This window comes from Gossypium hirsutum, chromosome A01 (assembly GCF_007990345.1).
Source record: "Gossypium hirsutum isolate 1008001.06 chromosome A01, Gossypium_hirsutum_v2.1, whole genome shotgun sequence".
Taxonomy (NCBI): Eukaryota; Viridiplantae; Streptophyta; class Magnoliopsida; order Malvales; family Malvaceae; genus Gossypium; species Gossypium hirsutum.
Genome location: NC_053424.1, coordinates 86857250 through 86880654, shown reverse-complemented (window position 1 = coordinate 86880654; position 23405 = coordinate 86857250).

Genomic DNA, 23405 nt, shown 5'->3' with positions numbered 1-23405 from the left:
AAAATGAAGACTTGGAGAATTTGAGACGGTAGCTCTGACGAAGGAATGCAGCGCATATCTTCAAGAAAAACTACCCACAAAGCTGAAGGATCCTGGATGTTTTACCATACCTTGCAACATTGGAGCAAAATATTGTGTTAAGGCTTTATGTGACTGAGGTGCGAGTATTAACTTCATGCCTATGTCAATATTTAGAAAGTTGGGGATAGGTGAAGTTAGACCTACTATGGTTACACTTCAGCTAGTAGATCGATCCTTAGCACATCCAGAAGGAAAAATCGAGGACGTATTGGTACGAGTAGATAAATTTATCTTCCCTGCTAATTTGGCTAGCCTGGACTTTGAAGAAGACAAAGAAGTGCCGATTATCCTAGGAAGACCATTATTAGCAACCGGAAGGGCCCTTATAGATGTGTAGAAGGGTGAGCTTACGATGTGTGTTCAGAATGATCAGGTAACATTTAATGTTTTTAAGTCTATGCGATTTCCTGACACAATCGATGATTGTTCTGTAGTATCCGATTTAAAGGATTCAATAGTGGAAAAGGAGCTCAACTATGTTGAGGATCTGTTGGAACAAATTTTGACATCAGATCCTCCAAATGATGAAGAGAAGGATGAATATTTAGCTTTGTTAAAAGCTAATCAAAGGGGATTTAATCCACAATCCCGCTTTGAATCTTTGGAGTTAAAGAAGAGGAAGTATGCCCAACCAAAAGTGTCAATCGAGGAACCACCTAAATTAGAACTCAAGATATTACCTTTACATTTAAAATACGTTTATTTAGGTAATGCTTCTACTTTGCCTGTGATTGTTTCAGTAGAATTAACTACTGAGAAAGAAGAAAAACTCATCTTGGTGTTGAAACAATTCAAGAAGGCTATCGGATGGACCATAGTCGATACCCGTGGTATTAGCCCATCTGTATGTATGCACAAGATTATCCTAAAATATGGCAAAAAAGGGACGATTGATGGAAAACGAAGACTAAACCCTATTATGAAGGACATGGTGAAAAAGGGGATTATCAAGTGGTTAGATGTGGGTATCATTTATCCCATCTCATTCAGTTCGTGGGTAAGTTCGGTCCAGTGCGTGCCAAAGAAGGGAGGTATCACAGTCGTAGAGAACAAGAATAACGAGTTGATACCAACTAGAACAGTTACGGGATGGAGGATTTGCATTGATTACCGAAAACTGAACAAGGCGACTAGAAAAGATCATGTTCCTTTGCCATTCTAGGATCAGATGTTGGATAGACTTGTGGGGTGAGACTATTACTATTTTCTCAATGGATGCTCGGGGTATAATCAGATTATAGTAGCACCAGAAGATCAGCACAATACAATGTTCACCTACCCGATGGTACATTTGCATTTAGATGCATGCCATTTGGTTTATGTAATGCACCTGCTACATTTCAAAGATGTATGATGTCTATTTTTACTGACATGGTTGAGAAGTACTTGGAAGTTTTTATGGATGAATTTTTAGTATTCGGTGATACTTATGATGATTGCTTAGCCAATCTAGCTAAGGTACTAAGGCGATGCGAAGAAACAAACCTAGTACTTAACTGGGAAAAGTGTCATTTCATGGTACGAGAAGGAATTGTTCTAGGGCATCGGATAACGAGACATGGAATCAAGGTAGATAAAGCTAAGGTAGATGTTATTGAGAAACTCCCACCTCCAACATCTATAAAGGGTGTTAGGAGCTTTTTGGGGCACGCCGGGTTCTATCGAAGATTTATCAATGACTTCTCCAAAATTGCTAAACCCTTATGCAAATTATTGGAGAAGGACACGACGTTCAAGTTCGATGATGAATGCTTAAAGGCTTTCAAGGATTTGAAGAGTCGATTAGTTACGACACCCATAATCATCAGACCAGACTGGGATTTGGCATTTGAATTAATGTGTGATGCAAGTGACTCCGTAATAGGGGCTGTCATGGGCCAGCGAAGGAACAAAGTTTTTCATCCTATCTACTATGCAAGTCGGACTCTTACAGGAGCTCAATTGAACTATACGGTAATAGAAAAAGAGCTCCTTATGATTGTATTTGCTTTTGACAAGTTTCGATATTATCTTGTAGGTACGAAAGTAACTGTTTATATAGACCCCTCGGCAATTAAGTACTTACTTGCCAAGAAAGATGCTAAGCTGAGACTGATCCGGTGGGTGCTTCTACTTTAAGAGTTCGATTTAGAAATTCAAGATCGAAAGGGAGTAGGAAACCAAGTAGCAGATCACTTGTCTAGATTGGAGCCGCAAGAAGGGAATTCACCTAGTATACCAATTCAGGAAACATTTCCAAATGAACACATACTGAAGGTAAGTCATGTCCATAGTACCCCTTGGTTAGCTGATATTGCTAACTATTTAGCTTGTGTTTGATGCCAATCAATAAGACGTATCAATAAAGGAGAAATTTCTTTCACGATGTGAAGTACTATTTCTGGGAAGAGCCATATTTGTTTAAAAAGTGTGCAGATCAGATGATCAGGAGATGCGTGGCAGAAGATGAAGCGCAAAAGATTTTATACCATTGTCACTCAGCTCCGAGTGGGGGACACTTCAGAGGGGCGACCAAAGTATTACAAGAAGGATTCTTTTGGCCAACACTATTCAAGGATGCATATGCATACGTGAAGAGTTGTGACCCATGTCAAAGGGTCAGAAATGTCACCAATAGAAATGAGGTGCCTCGAACAAACATCATTAAGGTAGAATTGTTTGATGTATGGGGTATTGATTTTCTTGGTCCTTTTCCTCCGTCTTTTGGTCACAAGTATATATTGGTTGCAATAGATTATGTGTCCAAGTGGGTCGAGGCTGAAGCCTATCCGACAAACGATGCTAGGGTTGTAATTAAGTTCTTGCAGAAACATGTATTCACAAGGTTTGGAACCCCAAGAGCTATCATTAGTGATGAAGGGTCCCACTTTGTGAACAAGTGGTTAAAATGGTTATTAGACAAGCACGGAGTGAAACACAAGGTTGCAACAGCTTACCATTCGTAGATGAATGGGCAAGCTGAACTGGCAAATAAGGAAATCAAAGGCATACTTGAGAAAGTAGTTTGCCCAAACCGACGTGATTGGTCCAAAAGTTTGGATGATGCTTTATGGGCTTATAGAATAACATACAAGACACTTTTAGGGATGTCACCTTACAGGTTGGTCTTTGGGAAAGCATGTCATCTACCCTTAGAGTTAGAGCATAAGGCTTACTGGGCTCTTCGACAACTCAACTTGGATCCTAAGCTTGCTAAAGAAAAATGGATGCTCCAACTCAATGAGCTAGAGGAACTCCGACTATTCTCCTACAAAAATGCCAAAATGCTCAAGGAAAGACTTAAGAAATGGCATGACAAGCACATTGGAGTTCGAGAAATTGAAGCAGGTCAGTGAGTTTTGTTATTTAATTCCAGACTAAAATTCTTTCCAGGTAAGCAAAAATTACGTTGGTCCGGTCCATTTACGATTCATCATGTTTATCCATGCGGAGTTGTCAAGCTCCAAGGTAAGGGACGTAATTTTTGAGTTAATGCTCAGTGCTTGAAACACTATTGGGGAGATAAGATTGAATGGAATGAAATTCCGTTCATTTTATCGAATGTTTAAAATTTTCCTATGTTCCTTCTTAATAAATTATTTAGGGTATATTTTTGGGATTAGAATGTTTAAATAAATTCTGTCTAGGAGATTGGAACTTAAGCGGGACCGCTTGTGACCCCTCTAATCTTTCCTGGGAATTGATTTAACATAATTTTCCTAGAAATTATTCTCTAAATAGAGATTTTAATCTTTGATTTTTCAAATAAAAAGGTCAATTTTGACCCGAGTTTTAAATTGTGACTCAATTTCAAATTTTCAGTAAGCCTAGGGACTTAATTGAAGTGTTTTTAAATTTTGGTTTCCCTTTTCGTGAATAATAAAAACTAGATTCCTCTTTTTATAAATATTTTCAAAAGGCTTCTAGAATAAATGTTTTTTAAAAAAAGAAAAAATTGATAATTATTAATATATAATTATACCCATTATAATATATATTAACTATTATCAATTTTAGGATTTTATTTGATAAGTTTTTAATAAAGATAATAAGATGATAATCTTTAATAAATAATTTATATATTAATCTTTATCAACTTAGCATAGAATTAGGATTAATTTTATTTTATCTTTGTTTAAAATAAATTAAATAGCAATTAATAATTAAATATGCATATATCTAATTATTAATTGTTGTTATCTTTATATAGGATTAGAACTTAGAATTTTTATTAATCAATTTTATATTTTAAGAATTCTACTCTAATTCCTATTTCTCCCTCTATAAATACCACCTATCTTCCCATTCATCTAACACTTAAAACCCAAAGCACCAAAACACCAAAGTGCTGAAGCCCCTAGCAACAACAGCACCAAGCAGTCGGTCAGCACATGCCCAGCTCCATCGCACGCACATCCCGCGCACACAACGCGTCCGTTGCCTCGAGCTGCCCCAGCCTCAGCTCGCGCTAGGCCTTCACCCCTCGCGCGATACCTGCTCTTCGCACCACCCTGGGCACGCCCAAGTCCTACCTGCTGCCGAATGCCTGCGTTGCTGATTGCTTCCAGCCCTGCTACGCATCACTGCTCCTACATGCACCACTCCCACACGCCTTAGCTGCTTGTGCGGCATTCTTCATTCATTCACCTTAAGCCACAAACCCTCAACCCTCCTTTTAAATTTCCATCTTTTTCTTCATTATTACTATTATTTTCTAGAAAAAGGTGGTTAAACATGCCTCACAAGAGAACTCTTGCTTCCACTGAAATTGATGAAACACAAAACAAATTCCACTGTGAAGAAGCCAAAGTGAGATATGAAAATATCTTCAAAAACCAACAGATGCATCCAGAAAAGGCTTTACATTAAAGGAGAGCAACTACTGAGACTTTATGTCACGTATTCATCAAGTTGCTGAAACCCTCAATTGGGAGCTGTTTTGTGAAAGATACGTAGTGCGGACGAGGAGCTAGTTCGTGAGTTCTATGCAAATTTAACTTCAAACGAGATGACAGAAGTTCCAATTCGCAGAATCAAGGTACCGATAAATTCAAATGCTATTAATGAGTTCTTTGAATTACAAGATTTCGAAAACGATGAATATTCCACATTGATAAGCAATATCAAGCCTGAAAATTTGTAAGAAATTCTCGAGGAACTGACAGTTCAGGGCTCTACATGGACTGTGTCAAAACAAGGAATCCACACTTGTCGAAGAGAATATTTGACGCCACTCACAAAGGTATGGTTTTACTTCATCCAATTCAGCCTTATGCCTAGCTCACATGGGACTACAATCTCATTAGAGCGAATGGTCCTATTGTACTTGATCCTAACTAGTAAGACCATGGATGTGGGAAAGATCATCTTGTGGGAGATACAGAATTACGCCGTTAAACACTCTGGCCCTGCTCATTTCCCCTTTACAATAACAATTCTATGCTTTAAAGCTAAAATTCTCACACATGTATGGAAGACAAGGTATAGCCAAGGCACAATCACAGATTGGGACCTCTACCGAGTAGCTAGAGACTCAGTTCTACAGCAACGAGTTGAAGTAAGTGAGGAACTGGAGGACCCTGATGAAGAAGAAGATCCCACGATGCAATCATTTGAAGTCCCTGATAAGGTAGAATCAGTGGAGCCAAAAGCTTAACCTGATGCTGAAACTTCAATGTTTAGAGTCAATCGTCTAGCCTAGACCTTTGAGATGAGCTATCAAAATTGATGGACTTAGTACAACATATGCAATGGCAGCAACAAGCCTACTGGAGATACTCGAAAATAAGGGATGACTCGATGAGAAGTGCTTTTAAGAAAATATTCAATGACGCGTTTATTTTGTGCCTGAGTTTTCAGATTTCATATTTGAACCATGGAGTCCATTATCAAAGAAGAAGCAAAGTGACTCATGCAAAGGCGATAGTGATGGAGCAAAAGATAAGTCAAATTTGGAAGGGTCTGTGACACCCCTAGCTCGAGTTCGATCGCCGGTTTAGGCTATGAGGTATTACCGAGCTAAACATTTAAAATTCCATTCACAAAATAATTCAACAAAGACATAAATCGAGTCGAGTACAAACTGATCTTGAGTTATATATATATATATACCATTTCCATATGGCCAAAAATATTTACAATTACAAAACATATATTAGTCAACAGCCTAGCCTATACATGCCATATCGAGACCAAAATATAACAGTACCAACAAGATCAATAGTATGATGAACTGCTGACGATCCTCGAGTCGGTGGCCAAAATCAACAATCTATAAAACAGAGAAATAAGAAACAGAGTAAGCTTTTGAGGCTTAGTAAGTTTTAAGCATTTCATTCAATTAAAGATTGTCATTTAAAATGAACATCAAGTATCACAAATCTCATATTCTAATTGTAATTCACTTGGCCGATTATACACAAGTACACTAGTTATAAAATCTATTGGCCGAATATGTATATATGAATACACAAGAAATTTCCAGCACATATTTCACTATCTATATGACTTATACAATTATTTTTAGTCACATACTTTTATATAATGGCCTACACTGATCGAATAGGTCATTGTCTTATTCTCAAATACCAAATCCACCCACATGCATAGATATATCGTTCTTAATACTAATAATTCACTTTGAGATCAATTCACATATGAATACATAATACGTACCTTAACATGTAAAATATATATATTACTTACTCAACAATGGTTACCATGAACATTCAGCGTCGTATTCAAGTCTTAGAACTCGAAACACATTTCTAGCACAAGCCCGCGGGTCTTTAACCGGATTCCATTCCAACACGTAGCCTGCGGACTTCAAGTCCGGATATATTTCCAGCACATAGCCTACGGACTTCAAGTCCGGATATATTCCCAGCATATAGCCTGCGGACCTCATGTCCGAATATATTCCCAGCATATAGCCTGCGGACCCATGTCCGGATATATTCCCAATATCATGCATACTTAATCATACTTTAACACATCTCATTCGACCTATCACTTTAGTAGTCATTTACTACATTCGGATATAAGCTCAATATGCACATCATCATTCAAATTTCGGCTCAAGAGTTATACTTAATATCACACATTCATTTCACCATTCAAGCTTAAACTCAAAGTGACCATTATACTATGAATTGTATACATGCACCATTTATTATACAACTATATTCAAGTACAACCCAAACTCGCAACTCACTTAATATACTCTTATAAAGCATCGTCAATTACATACTAAAGGAAACTACTCAAAAGTTACCTCGGATATACTTGAACGGTTGTGAAATGGCTACTCGGTTACTTTCTCTTTTCCCTTATCCAAAATTGCCCCCTTATGCTCTTGAGCTTTAATTCAACAAATTTTAAACTAGACATTATTCGACTATTTAAGTATTACTTTCAGAATATAATACATAGATATTCAACTTTCACACATACAGATTATAGTAAGCTTATAAGAAATCAATAAGCAATTCATTAGCAAATTTTTATCAATGTTTACAATATAATCACAATTACACTATAAGCTGACTTCCTGAGCAACAGTCACTAAATTATTTATACTGGAGCTATGAAACTCCAAATCAGTTGCCGTAAATTTTCCCAGAAAATAGACTCATTTATCTTTTATCCATAAAATTTTCATAATTTTTAATTTAGCCAATCAATACCAGATTTTTCCTAAAGTTTTCCCTTGCTTCACTGTTTGACTAATCTGACCACTCTTCACTACGAAATAAATTTCTCATTATACAGAATTCAAAATATGTTCTCGTTTATTTCATTTGAAACTAGACTCATCAAGCTTTAATTACATAATTTATTCAGCTTCTAACTCGACTCCCACAATTTATGGTGATTTTCCAAAATCACTTTACTGCTGCTGTCCCAAACAGATTATTAGCAATTCACTCTTTCACACATTCTTTGCATACATATTATTTAAACATGTATATCACCAATCAATTTCATCATATATATCTATAATTTCACTTAAGCATAATATCAATACAACACATTGTGCTCAAATCATTATTCAAGTTCAAATTCGGCTAACACACATATAAACACTAGCAACTAAATATTAACATTTGCATTTCACCATAATAGCCAATTGCCATTAAGAAATTAAGCCACAATTATTCAATTTTACCAAGCTTCAACTTAATTTAACTTATAATAGTTCATAACACATTTAAAGCACATACATTACTAAATTTTATCCAAGTCCACAATCGGCCATAGTACACCCAACATATTAGCCGATTTCCTACTTAGCATCTAATGCACATATATGCTTAATTTGTTTAGCTCAACCTCACCTATCTAACATTATTCATCAAAAGAACATGAAACAACAACCATTTCTTTCATTTCAATCAAGAACAAATGCTCACAACACAACCAAAAACCAAAATATATTTCATGGGTTAAGGTAGAATCAAGAAAGGAACTCATAAACATCAAAATAGAAGAAAACTACCATGAATTTACCTTGGATTTTTCTTCCCCAAGTGACTGAACATTCATGACCTTCCCTTCCCCAATTTGTTTTCTTACATTCGGCTATGAAGAACAAAGATGGACAAGCTTTGTTCTTTTCACCATTTTGTTATTTTACTATTTTTTTTAATATAATGCCATTACCTATTAAAATGCTTAAATAAAATATAAATTATCTATCAACCATCACTATGGCCGGCCACTAAACTAAAATTGTTCCATTTGACATGCAAGTCCCCCATGTCACAATCCATGCATTATTTGGCACTTTAAAATTTACTTATGACATTTTCAAGTTTTATCACATGGGTCCTATCTTATAAATTTCACATACAAATGACAAAATTAAGGCATGAAACTTTCAAACATGCATGTACACACACAATAAGCATAGAATACAACGGTTAATTATTTTTATGACTCGGTTTTGTGGTACTGAAACCACTTCCCGACTAGGGTCAAAATAGGGCTGTCACAGTCTGCAAATAAATAAAGGGGGGATCTTGACTTTATTTTATTTCTGTTCTTAGGTCATTTTAGGATTAAGTTTAATTAGGAATATTTTATTTTTTGCATAATAAAAAAAGAGAGGAAAATCACTAATAATATATGAACAAGTCACAAAGTATAAAGTGTGGAAATGGATATATACATGTCTAGGATTGGATTTAGAAAGAGCTTGGTACTTAAGCAGTCAAATTAACTCACCTCCTCTTTTCTAAAATCCTACCTGGTGTATAGTATATGTTCAGTTTACACAATGAGGACATTGTTCAGTTTAAGTTGGGGGACCGAAAATTTGAATTATTTCCACTCAGAATAAAATTTTTATTTTAATTATGATTAGGATATATTTTGTTCAAAACTTTGAATTTTGTTAAGTATGCTCAATTTGAGTATGAATAAAGTTCTATTATTTCAATAAATTATTATGTTAGCTTAATAATGACATGAATGTATTTTTAATTAAGCATGCAAATTCGTGCCATAAAATTTCTTAGTTCTTTAGGAAAGTTAGGTATGCATGAAAGTTTAAGTCTTTAAAATTGACTTAGCAGTTTCTTGAGGTGAAATCCTAGGTAGCATGGAACGTTGGAAATGATTTAGGCAACTATTGTTTAGACCGTTTAAGCCTTTCAAGCCCACCAAGGTAAAATGTTATCCTTTGAAACCCAACTTTGAGACTATATGGCCTAATTTTATTTCGACCCTTGCAATAATTAGCCATTACCTTTTCGCGTAATGATCTTAAAATTGTCCCAAGCAGTAGACTTAGTAATATTCATACTGTACTTCAAAAATAAGTTTAGGGGAGTTAAAAAGAAGTATCAATTGCTCGAGAATTTTAGTACACAAAGTAAGTGCGCGTGTTAAAAAAAGAAAAAGAAAAGAGAGCACATGTATTTGAAAGAGATGTGCAAAAGAGCATATGAAAGTCAAGTTGGTGTATCGAAGGTAAAAAAAAAAAACTCTGAAGGTTCGATTGAGGCTGAGTCTAGTGTTTTTAAACCAAATTTATCCATCTTTCACCTACCCCTAGCCTAGCCACGTTACAACCTTGATAAAGATCAATTGATTCAAAGTCCTCATGCTACCTACATTAGCGGAGAGAAATTGCTACGATCAACATATGAAGACATAAGTTAAGCTTAATGATTACAGCTTAGTCTTGAATAAAGGAATAAAAATCAAATTGGTAAGGGTTAACATGTCTTTGTTACAAAATCATTTATTCTAAATTTTGCTATTATAATAAGTTGTTGAATTTAATTTGAACAATATGTATACTTAAGTTAGTATAATTATCAGATTTCTTGTTTTTGAGCATAAGTATTTTATATATCCATAATTTTGAGAAAAATTTTGTTCTAAAGGAAAAATTTTTTCAAAGGTGTTTCTGAGAAATTCTTTTCAAAATTTGTGCATTACTCGGAATGAGCAATGAATTAAGTTTGGGGGTGTGGAAACACAAAAATTTATATACTTTTTCATACCCAATTTTACTTAAATTCATGCAAATCCAGTTAAATTCTTGTTGAAAAATAATTAAATATTATAAAATAATTAAATCATGTTTAAAATATGAACATGGTGAATTTATTTAATTTTATACTTAATTTCGATTAGTTTTGACTATTTTCGACAGATTCGCGCAAGTGGCGAAAATTGGCTCAGCTGACACTGCTAAAAACACAAAATCGAGAAGCAATTTGAAGTATCGAGGCACTTTAATTTCCAGCCTAAGACGGTCCAGAAATGTGTATTAATTCATAATTTAATTAGTTTTAATTTATTTTCCCATTTAATATGGGTTAAATAAATTATTTTTAATTAATTATGGAGAAAGGGTCCAGTTGAACCGCACTGGTCGAGCCAAATTGAGTGAACCGAACCTGCCACTAAATGGGCAGCCCAGAACCATCCATATGCTGACCCAAATACATTTTAGCTGATTAAATATGCTTGCGAAAAGGCCCTCAAAAGACTTCTAAATTGCATTCAAACCCCACCTTAAATTATGGCTTTGTAGATTTGCCCCAAGCTTAAAATAGCAAAGTTGAAACTCTCAACTTTGCCACGTGTGTGGCCGGCCAAGGGAGGTCTTTTTGGCTGCTGGAATTTGATATTTTTATCAGTGAAAATCAGCTATAAAACCACCCCTTGCTGATCATTCAAGGCATCACTCACTTCACATCATTCTCTCATTCCCTCTCTCACTTTTCTCTCATTTTTCCATTCCATTCCCTCTTGTTCAGTGCCGATTTCTTCTCTTGGAAAAGAGGCTTCTATCAGCAATTTTGGAGCAGAAATTAGGTGTTCATAAGCCACCTTGATAGCCAAGGCCAATGAAGAATGAATAATAGAGCAACTAGTCAAGCCATAGAGAAACACCAAATTTGTCTCTTATTCCCTAACTCTTTAATTTTTGTTGTTGCTTTGACGAACATGTTTATGAATATTCATGCTATTGAAATGGTTATTTTAATCAATTCAGCTTAAATTATGTTTGTGTTGGGTTGATTTTATTCTACCTACTTAAATTGTTAAAATGATGTTTATGCTGTTATAAGCCTCGGTAAGATGCTTGATTAAGTAAAACCATGCCCTAGTTATTCTTGCGTTATGGTTGTGAGGTAACTAATGAATTAATTATTTAAACGGATTGAAATTGTAATTAATTGACACAGTACTTAATCAGTGCATGTTTATTCTTCTAAGGTAGCTGAAGGGTAAATTAGCAATGTATCTAGCGATATTATTGCCTTACATAACTTGTAAGATTATTGTGATTAAATTCTTTCAAGGTAGGGATGCCTTGTTACTTCACCAAGTCTTTTATATGCTTATTATATTTAATTAATCTTTTGAATTGACATAGGGATATGCAAGAGATTGGTTCAATTTAATGAGTATGTATATGTAATAGCATGTTTGCTTGCTAAAATTTGTTTAGTTGGTTGAATTGACATAGGGATATGTCAAGAGATGAATGGATTTTTGTGTGCAAGTTTGTTCATAAGTTAGCAAATTATCGGGTTGCTATGAATTTGTTCGTCACAGTATAAACATGAGTTTAATAATTTTGAGTTCAAGAAATATAATTAATCCAACACAAGTATGTTACATTGATTAAATCTTATTTGAAATCGTGCATTGGAACTCCTTTGTTATTTTTAATTATTTACTTAGTTTTTAAACAGTTTTTGACCACATTTTAAAACCAAATTATTTTTACTTCACCAAAGTGTTTTACAATTAATTTCATAAATAATTCTTTTACAGTCTCTGTGGGTAATTACTTGTTGCGATTGTGTACACTTGCACAATTTTTCGTCGTTCCAGGAAGCTATTCAAGAAATACATCCGGAAACTCCTTAACAATTCTGACATCTCCAATAAAAGGACCTTTACAATCAGAAATGCTGATAAAAGCTAAAAACATCTTGCAACCCTTGCGAACCAGTTTCTCAGCCATTGACGCTGATATTACGTTAGACAGATAATCTCTTTGCTCCCCTATCACAGCCACTGCCTCATCCTCAGAAGACTTCAACACCATACGCTTAGCAGCGCAATCTAATTTCGCACGATTTTTCACTAGCCAATCCATGCCCAATATAATATCGAATTCTCCAAACAAAGTTCCACCAAATTCGCCGGAAAGACAACCCCTTGGACCTCTAAGGGCACTTCCTTGTACAACTTATTCACCCTAACCGACTGTTCCAGTGGACTCAACAGAGTCATCTCACTAACAGTATTTTCAAACTAAATACCCAGCGTCTCAGACACAGTGCATGCAACATATGAGTGTGTAAACCCAATGCCAATTAAAGTAATGATGGTACATTATAAATCAGGAACGTACCAGTTATGACGTCAAGGGTGTCACCATCCTCTCTGTGATGAGCAGCATAAACCAAGGCTGGCTGTCTCGCCTCAGTGCTACCAGCACCTCTGCCCAATACTCCACAACCTCGTCCCAAACCATTTCCACCCCTGGCTTACCCACGGCCTCTTAGTGGCTGCTAACCACCACTCTCTAGCTAAACATCGCCCTGACCTATAGCTTTCATTTGAACAGCCCTCTGAGTACATTTTTTAACCTAATGATCCATGGATCCGCACCGGAAGCTTGCCCTAGTTCATTTCCAATACTCACCCTAGTGAGCTCTTCCACAATCAGTGCAAGGCTACGTTCTTGCAGTAATAACAGGAATCACTCGGACTGGCCCATCAAATCTGGCCCTCTTTATTGGCCTTCCAGAAGAACCCGAGGGTCTAAAATCCCACTTATTTCTGCCCCTATCTTTCTCATGGTTCTGGTGCTTAGAGCGTTTCACAGCCTCAGCAATTTTTGCCTTTTCTACAAGGGCAGGAAAGTCTCACTCCCTCTGCGGAGCTATCAGCACACGTAATTCATCCCAGAGGCCATCCTTGAACTGCACACAGTGGTCATGCTCAGTTGCGACTATCCCGTGAGTATACTGACTCAACCGTAAAATCTCTGTCTTGTACTCTGCCACTGTCTTATTTCCTTGGGTCAAGTTTAGAAATTCTTTCCTTCGGGCGTCCACACAACTTTTTCCCACATACTTCCCTAAAAGGCTGCTTTGAAGAAGTCCCATGTCAAACGGTCGCCCTGCGTACCCTTTCTCACGGTGAGACACCATTGGTAGGCCTCATCTCATAGTAAAGACACTGCTCCTTTTAATTTTTGCTCCACAGCATAGTCAAGGTCATCCATTATTCGTTCGGTAGCCTCCAACCAATATTCTGCCACGTTTGGGGCTACACCAGAAACACCATTGAAGATTTCTGCTCCATTAAACCGGAATCGCTTAGAAATTGATCCTCGGCCCACTGATCTAGTACTCGCTCCAGCAACCCTTTCAAGAACACATAGCATTGCTTAGGATAGAGCATCATTCCCAGTTGCTCAGTTATGAGACCCTGTCTCAGTTACTGGTGAGGCTGGTGCCTCCCTAGCAGGCATGTGACCCGATGCTGAAGACCCAGCTCTAGTACTTCCTCGGCCTCTATCACAGCCTCGTGTACCCCTTCTGTGAGTAACTCTTGTGCCCATTTTGATAATGAATTATCTGTTTAAAAGTCTTATGTATAATTTCAGTAATTATTAATAATGTGTTATGAACATCATCAATTGGGGTTTGTTCCTGCAAAATAGAATCTTACTACAGTTTTCAATCTTCTATAGTCTCAACCTACTCTAACTAAAAAGTTTCAGTGTAATCCTACTACCTATAGCAGTCCCTCAGTAATACATTTCAGTCTATAACAAGAAACAGTGTCAGAAAACTTACAAATTTGGTATCGGAGACTCGGTGTGCCACATTTCCAATCACAACGTTAAAAATCAAATTTTCAAAAACCCACTCCATAGTCGAGTTTTACAAACCTGCCCAAACCCGGCCTAAACGTTATGGCCGAATCTGGCGTGTCACATCGAACTGTTTTTTGAAAATTGATCTTTTAGGTAAAAATCCGTTACTGAATTTAAGCCCTTTTATCATTATTTAACAAAAATTCTCGTAAAAATGTTTACCAATTTATTTTCCTTTGGTATATTAATTCCACTTAAACCGTGGAAGCATTTTGAAAAACTTTATTGTTGAAAGCTCGTGTTCTATAAAAAACCATGACTACCCTGAAAACTTGTGTTTTCCTAAACTAGCAGTTTAATAAAAGAAATCAAAAGCCCAATTAAAACTTAAACCCACAAATGGCCTTATTACATAATCAAAAACACAATATGAAATTTAAAACAAATACAGTCAAGCTACAGATCAACTGCAATCGCGTGGCCACCTCTGAGTCTCTCGCAGCTCCAAATCATCTAAGGCTAGGGATTACCTGAATAGTTAAAACAAAGGGGTGAGTTTACGAAAACTTAGTGTGTAATCCCAATAACAAACAAATAGTGAACAACACGGTCTAGGCCTAAGCCCAGATCAATAACATTCTAGGCCTGAGCCCTATTCAGTATCAATACAGTCTAGGCCTTAGCCCTATACAGTAGCAGTGTGGGCCTAAGCCCAATGCAGTATCAGTACAGTGTAATGCAATTATACATCCCACCCAAATCCAGCCAGCACCCTACCCTTACCAACCAACACACCATGTGGGGATATAAATCAACCACCCAGCCAACACACAAATATCACAGCAAAGCTACCAGTAATAATAATGCAGCATAGCTGCCAGAAGCAGTAAATGTAGCAAAGCCACCAGTAATAGTGAATGTGACATAGTCACCAGTATAGTACTCCCTCCATATCAAAATCCCAACCCCATGCAGTATGTCATGTCATGAATATTACGTGTATGCAAAGTCATACTAGTACAATCATATATGTAAATCATAAGCACATCAGTCATACGGAACAGAAGGGCATAATCGTCATTTTATCATATAAGGGCATTACGGTCATTTTACCCTACAAGGGTATTTTGGTTATTTTATCTATTTTAGGGTCTCAGTACAGATAACGACCTTTTCAAAGGTCTATAGTCACTTCGAGCGTCACAGATAGCCTAAATGGTCATAACGGTGTAAATGGGCCCAAGGCGCATTACTCAGCCCAAGTGGGCATGCACGCTCGTGTGGCCCAATTAGCCCAAAGTCAATATGGCTATGTGACCTACATAGCCCAGTCCAATATTTATCACTTATCATGGATTTAACCAGTATAGGGCCCACGAGCTCATTGGGTCCACACGGCCCATTTCGGCCCAACGTCGCCTATAACAATCCAAGTCTACGAAAAAGCTCGTGATGGCCTTTATAGTCTACTGCCAATGATTTTGGGCTCAGTTTACCCCACGAGCGATCGTACGCTCATGAGTCCTCAAATGCCAAAGTTTCGGCATTTTGAGTTTTCAGCTTTTGCCGATTCACAGTCAGATAAGCGTGTGGATACACACCTTTTCAACTTTTGACAGTACAAAATGGTGTATGGTTACACACCTTTTTGTGAAAGCCTACGAACACCACTTGAGCACCAACCTACAAGCATCGAGATACTACGTTACTCACTTCCCAAAGACAATACTCAACTTATACCAAAACCAACATATCACCATATATTACCTTAATCGAACGAGAAGGGGTTTCCTACTTGACCTGATACCCAAGGCTAGTAGCGATTTCCTCTTCTCCCAAACCCTGTATTTCCAAACACCATTAATAGACTACAGTATACATACAAGTGCTAAAGTAAGGGCACAGTCACTTACCGAGATTAAAAGAGAACTAATAGGCCAAGGCACTTCCAGAGCACTAGAGTGTAATATTCGGCCTAACACCACTAGAATATTTGAGAAAGGAACAATGGAAGTAGCATTCAGACAAATGAAGTAAAGAAGAAGGGAATAGAAATAAGTGAGAGATAAAAGAAAAGGGGATGGATTCAGTCTAGATTGAGACAAGGGAGGAAGAAAGGAAATGATCAATAGAACTCAAAGAATGAAACAGGAAAGGTTCAGCTATAGAGAGGCAAATCGATAGCACTATGGGAAAAAAGTAAATGAAAGGTTAGAGGAAAAGAGTAAAGTGATTCAGCAAAAAGTAGAAGAAAAGAAATTGAGAATACGAATTTTGACACTAAAAACTTACACTAATCAAATCCCGAAAAAGAACAAAAGTTAACTTGTGAAATCAGCACTAGAGAGAAAAAAAGCCAGAAACGCCAAAAATAACAAAAACCTGAAACGATAGAGAGGAAATTTGGAACCCAATCACTCACCAATTGACAAAAATGCACACAAAGGGACCCCTAGCCGAATTTGCATACTCCAAATCCCCCAATCGGCTACAACTCTCCCAAATTTGAATTCCTTGATTTTCTCCTAAAATCTCTCCCCTTATCCCTCTTTGATTTACTCTTTGAATCACTCCTCATCACTCTCTACAACTCCTCCATCAGAATTTCACTGTAACACAACCACTGGCCAAAACCAACTGTAAAATAAATACCCCAATTGTGCTGCTCCACACTCGAACCTCAGACCTTGAACACTATTCCACACGCCACTACCACTGAGCCACAAGCTCTTTTTGTGACATCAATTAGTCGTAATAAAATATAAGCCCTGCATACCAATGTCCAGATTCACTTAAGAGCAAAAATTAAAATTTCTGCAAAAGCCAAGACTTGAACCCAGGCTTCTCAAACACTCTCTAACTCACCCAAATCATCTAACCATTCAATCAAACGTGTAGCTTTGTTAGATAATGCAAAATTACAAACCCCCTATTTTTGGGGCATTACAAGAGAAAAGAAAAGCTTATTTTGAAGCTAGAGAGGTATGAAAGAGATCATCGAGCAAGCCATTTCAGTCTACAACAAAGAAATTTTGAGATGATAATAGCCATTCAAAGACTAGTGTGCGATATTCGAACAGATATCGTGCTAGATCGTAATCGATCTTTAAAACTCTTGCTACGTCTATTACCATTGTTGGTAATGCAAAGAATGAAAAACCTAAGTGTGATCAATGTGGAAGATGACATTTTTGAGAGTGCTAGGGAAAGAGTAATAACCGAGCTTGTTACAGCTGTGGTTCAAGAAATCATTTTATAAAAGATTGCCCAAATTTGGCTAAAAAAGATAATGTTCAGAATCCAAGGTTGAGTGGCAATACTTCTCGTGGTAGACCTCCCAGAAGTATAGAAAATGTATGTGGCAATCAGAGAGGGATAAAAGATATAACTATTAGATCCAAGGCTCATGCACCTGCTAGAGCCTATGCTATCCGAGCTCGCGAAGAAACTTCTTCGCCAGACGTGATTACGAGTACATTTACTCTTTATGATACTTCTGTGATTGCCTTGATAGATCTTGGACTGACACAATCGTATACATGCATAAACTTAATGAACAGTAAGACTTTGCCTGTAGAGTCTACTTAATTTGTAATTAGAGTTTCGAACCCCCTAGGCAGATGTGTTTTGGTTGATAAAGTCTGCAAGAATTGCCTGTTGATGTTTTGAGACACTTGTTTTCCGGCTGATTTGATGTTGTTACCTTTTGATGAATTTGATATAATTTTGGGTATGGACTGGTTAACTTTGCATGACGTTGTTGTGAGGTGCAAATAGAAAACTATTGATTTGAGATGCAAGAATGATGAAATAGTCAAAATTGAATCTAGTGATTTGAATGGATTGTCTGCTGTAATATCTTCGATGAAAGCTTTAAGTATGGTGAAAAAGGTTTGTGAAGTTTATTTTGCATATGCGATTGATTCGAGAATGTCAGAAAAGAAAGTTGAGTCTGTGCCTGTTGTTTGTGAGTTCCCTGATAAGTTTCTTGAAAAACTTCTAGGATTACCTCCGGTTAGAGAAGTAGAATTTGGCATTGAATTGGTACGTGGTACTACTCCGATTTCGATAGCTCCATATAGAATGGCTCTGACTGAACTAAAAGAATTAAAGTCTCAGTTGCAAGAACTGACCGATAGAGGATTTGTTAGACCGAGTTTCTCACCTTGGGGTGCTCCAGTTTATTTGTGAAAAAGAAAGACGGTACGATGAGAATGCGTATAGATTATCGTTAGTTGAATAAAGTGACTATCAAGAATAAGTATCCTCTGCCCGAATTGATGATTTGTTTGATCAGTTGAAAGGAGCTACTGTGTTTTCGAAAATAGATTTAAGATCAGGCTATTATCAGTTGTGAGTAAAAGACTCAAACATTCCGAAAACTGCTTTCAGAACGAGGTATGGCCATTATGAATTCTTAGTTATGCCTTTCGTTTTAACTAATTCACCTGCTATCTTTACGGATTTGATGAATAGAATTTTTAGACCGTATATATATCAATTTGTTGATGTATTCATTATGACATATTGATTTATTCACATGATGAATCCGAACATGCCGAGCATTTGAAATTAGTGCTATAGATTCTACGAGATAAGTAGTTGTATGCGAAGTTCAGTAAATGTGAATTTTGGTTGCGCGAAGTTGGTTTTCTGGGTCATATTGTATCAGTCTCTAGTATCCAAGTTGATCCGAGCAAAATTTTGGCTATCTTGGATTGGAAACCTCCAAGGAATGTCTCTGAAGTCCACAGTTTTCTAGGACTTGCTGGTTATTATAGAAGATTTGTAAAAGGTTTTTCGATGATTATGACTCCATTGACAAAACTGCTTCGGAAAGATGTGAAATTTGTGTGGTCTGAAAAGTGTCAGAACAGTTTTAATCAGTTGAAAACTTTGTTGACTGAAGCTCTAGTATTGGTACAACACAAATTGGGTAAAGAATTTGTGATATACAGTGATGCTTCATTGATCGATCTAGGATGTGTTTTAATGCAAGAAGGCAAAGTTATTACTTATGCTTCAAGACAGTTGAAGCCACACGAAAAGAACTATCCGACACACTATCTTGAATTAGCTGGGATTGTGTTTGCTCTAAAGACATGGTGCCACTACTTGTTCAGTGTGAAATGTCATGTGTATTCTGATCATAAGAGTTTGAAGTATTTGATGACTCAAAAAAACCTGAATCTACGACAAAGAAGATGGTTAGAGATGCTAAAAGGCTACAAACTTGTGATTGATTATCATTCAGGAAAAGCAAACGTTGTTGCTGATGCCTTGAGTTAGAAATCCTTGTTTGCTTTGCGTGCGATAAATGCTCATTTGGTTCTGTCTGATGATGGTTTAATTTTAGTTGAATTGAAAGCAAACCTTTATTTTTACAACAAATTATCAAAGCTCAAAGATTGATAATGAGATTTTAGCTAAAAGAGCTTAGTGTGATGTAAAGTCTGATTCAAAATCTAGAGTTGATAAAGATGATTGTATGAGATTCCAAGATCGAATTTGTGTTCCGCGAAATTCGAAGTTAATTCATATGATTTTAACTGAAGCTTACAATAGTCAATTATCTATGCATCCGGGTAGTATGAAAATGTATAATGATCTAAAATTGCATTACTGGTGGTCTGGAATGAAAAGAGATATTTTTGACTTTGTTTCGAAATGTTTAATTTGTCGGCAAGTTAAAGCTGAACATCAAAAGTCATCTGGTTTGTTACAATCGATTATGGTCCCATAGTGGAAATGGGATTGAGTGACAATGGATTTTGTTTTGGGTTTACCCCTGTCTCTGAGAAAGAAAGATGCTATCTGGGTTGTAGTCAATCGATTGACGAAATCAGCTCATTTTATTCCGGTACGATCTAATTACTCACTAGATAAGTTGGCTAAGTTATACATCTTTGATATTGTAACACCCCTATCCCATAACCATCACCAGAATAGGTAAGGGGTGTCACCGGACAGACAGAACATTACAGAACAATGCAGAATCAGTGATATCATATAGTATCAATACATATATATTCATTCATAATTCAACCATGCCAACTCTTTCAGAATTTTCAGAACTTAACCAAATATTTTCAAAACCGTTAAAGCCACACGCCCATGTGACTAGGCCGTGTGACTCACACGGGCATAAGCCACGCCCATGTGATCCAACACTGCCAAAAAGAGGTCCTATACTGACTTTTTCACACTGCCAACAAACATGCCTGTGTACTATGGTCGTGTGATACTTAGCTAGCTACTGACTTTAGCCCACGGCAATATGACACGCCCGTGTGTCAAGACTGTGTGGCAAAATGTAGGCTTGGTTTAAGCCAATTTGTCACCCCTTTTTGGGTCCAATTCTACAATCAATAATATACAACATTCATACCAAAATTTCCAACCAATTCCATGCTTAAGAATGAGAAAAACACATTAGAACTTAGCACATTACAACCATACACCAAAACTATACACAAACTCATTATTGTTAGCCAACTCCCACGACATAATATATACACACATCAAAACTTATATACGTAGACCTTCTAGCCTATACATGCCCTACTTTAAATTATTTACACTTTCAAAAGTACCAAAATGAGATCGATAGTGTGGTGACGATCCTCGACTATCCCCGAGCCTTCAGTAGCTACCATAACTGTAAAATAGACAGCAAACACACAGAGTAAGCTACAAAGAGCTTAGTAAGTCAAATACAATTGGTATAATTACTAAAGCATGTATGTACCATTCAACCATATAGATTCATAACCATGTCATAGAATAATTCATAGACTTAACCATGCTCCTTTGTTTGCATATATGTCATGCTTCACTTCCATACATATTTCACAGAGATAGAGTTTTTCATATTCAAAAAATTTAGTATAATACAAACGTACCTGCATAGGTTATACAATTTATACACTCAATCTCAAATTTCGTACGCTATAATCAGATCGGTCAGAAATGATACAGATGCTCATAATCAAGTATAATGCCGACGTCCCAAACGTGGTCTTACATGTAATTCAATATCGATGCCTCTATCCCAGACAGGGTCTTACACGAAATCAAATACGATGCTGATGTCCCAAACATGGTCTTACATGTAAATCTCAATCGAGGCCTGTGTCCCAGACACGGTCGTACACGATCTCACAGACAGATGTCAACTTTGCTTAGGAACATACAGATGTTTTTTAGATATTAACATAGTATCATTCTTTACTCCAAAGATATACATCAGGCACTAAAGGCCATCCAATACAGATTACAGTTTATATGTGCATAATTTATTTCAATTAACACGTAATTGTAATTTGACTTACCTCGGACGGATTTCGAATAAAACGAGTCATCTATTCAACTATTTTGGACTTCCCCCGATCTAAGTCCGATTTTCTTTGTTCTTGATCTATTCAATACAAATTCAACCATTCAACCATTCATTTCATTCAATTTAATCCATATACACATATTTAGGGAACTTTACATTTTAGCCCTTATAATTTCTCTCTTTGACAATTTAGTCCATTTTTCACAAAATCACCAATATGCAAAAATTCATCAAGACTATAGCTTGGCCGAATATACATGGCTTCCATACAAGCCTAAATAACATATTTAATTTACAATTTAGTCCTTCAAAACCTTATTTTCACAATTTAGCTCAATTAGCTCTATTTCATCAAAATTCAAAGACAAAGCCTAATAATCTCACACATATCTTTCATAATCCATATAAAAATATCACAAAGCTCATATAATCAACAATGGCATTTCATGAAATCTTTAACAGAAACAGAAATTCAGACATGGGCTTTGAAGAACACGAAGCAACGATCATAGAAATGTAGAAATTATCAAAAACGGACGAAAATTCATACCTTAATCAAGGATTAAGCTAGCCAAATATCAAAACCCCAATTTGATTCTTTTTCTTGCTTCAATCGGCCAAGAGAATGGTAAAAATGAATACCATTTTATGTTATAATTATTTAACATAAGTTTAATTTACAATTGACTAAAATACCCTTTAGTTATAATTCATTAAAGCTTACCTAACATGTCCATAATTGTCCACCATTAACATAAATGGTAAATTTGACATGCAATGACCCATATTTGAAAATCCAAGCCAATTAGGTGCTTTAACATTTAGCACTCAACTTTTACACTTTACGTGATTTAATCCTTTTTCATAATTAAGCACAAAAAAAGACAAATTTAATCACAGAAATTTCGCAAATGTAAATTCACATGTCACAGACACAAAAAATAATATTAAAATTTTTTTAGACTCGAATTTGTGGTCCCGAAACCACTATTTTGACTAGGGTTAAAACCAGACTGTTATAATTCTCACTCCTCAGGGATTTTCGTTCCTAAAAATCTTACCGTTAAACAGATTCAAATATTGTTGTCTCATTGAACCTTCAGGCTCCCATGTAGCCTCTTCTACTCCATGTCTATGCCATAGCACTTTGACTAACGGAATTATCTTATTACTTAATTCTTTGATTTCATGAGATAGAATACGAATCGGCTTTTCTTCATAAGTCATATCAGAATGGATTTCAATATCAGACGGAGAAATTATATGCGAAGGATCAGATCTATACCGTCGAAGCATCGATATGTGAAATACATTATGTATCTTTTCTAACTCAGATGGTAGCCTCAACCTATAAGCAACCGGCGCAACTCGCTCGGTGATTTTATACGGTCTAATGAACCTCGAACTCAACTTCCCCTTCTTAGTAAATCAGAATAGTTTCTTCCACGAAGATACTTTCAGAAACACTTTATCACCGATCTCAAATTCTGTAACACCCCCACGCCCGAAACCATCACCGGAGTCAAGCTTGAGGTGTTACTAAACTTATCTTACCTTTTAAACAACTCTAAACCACTTATTTTAATTTTTGGAATAAACTATTTTTTTGCGTCATGGTTGCTTAAAAATTCATTTCTCGAGTTT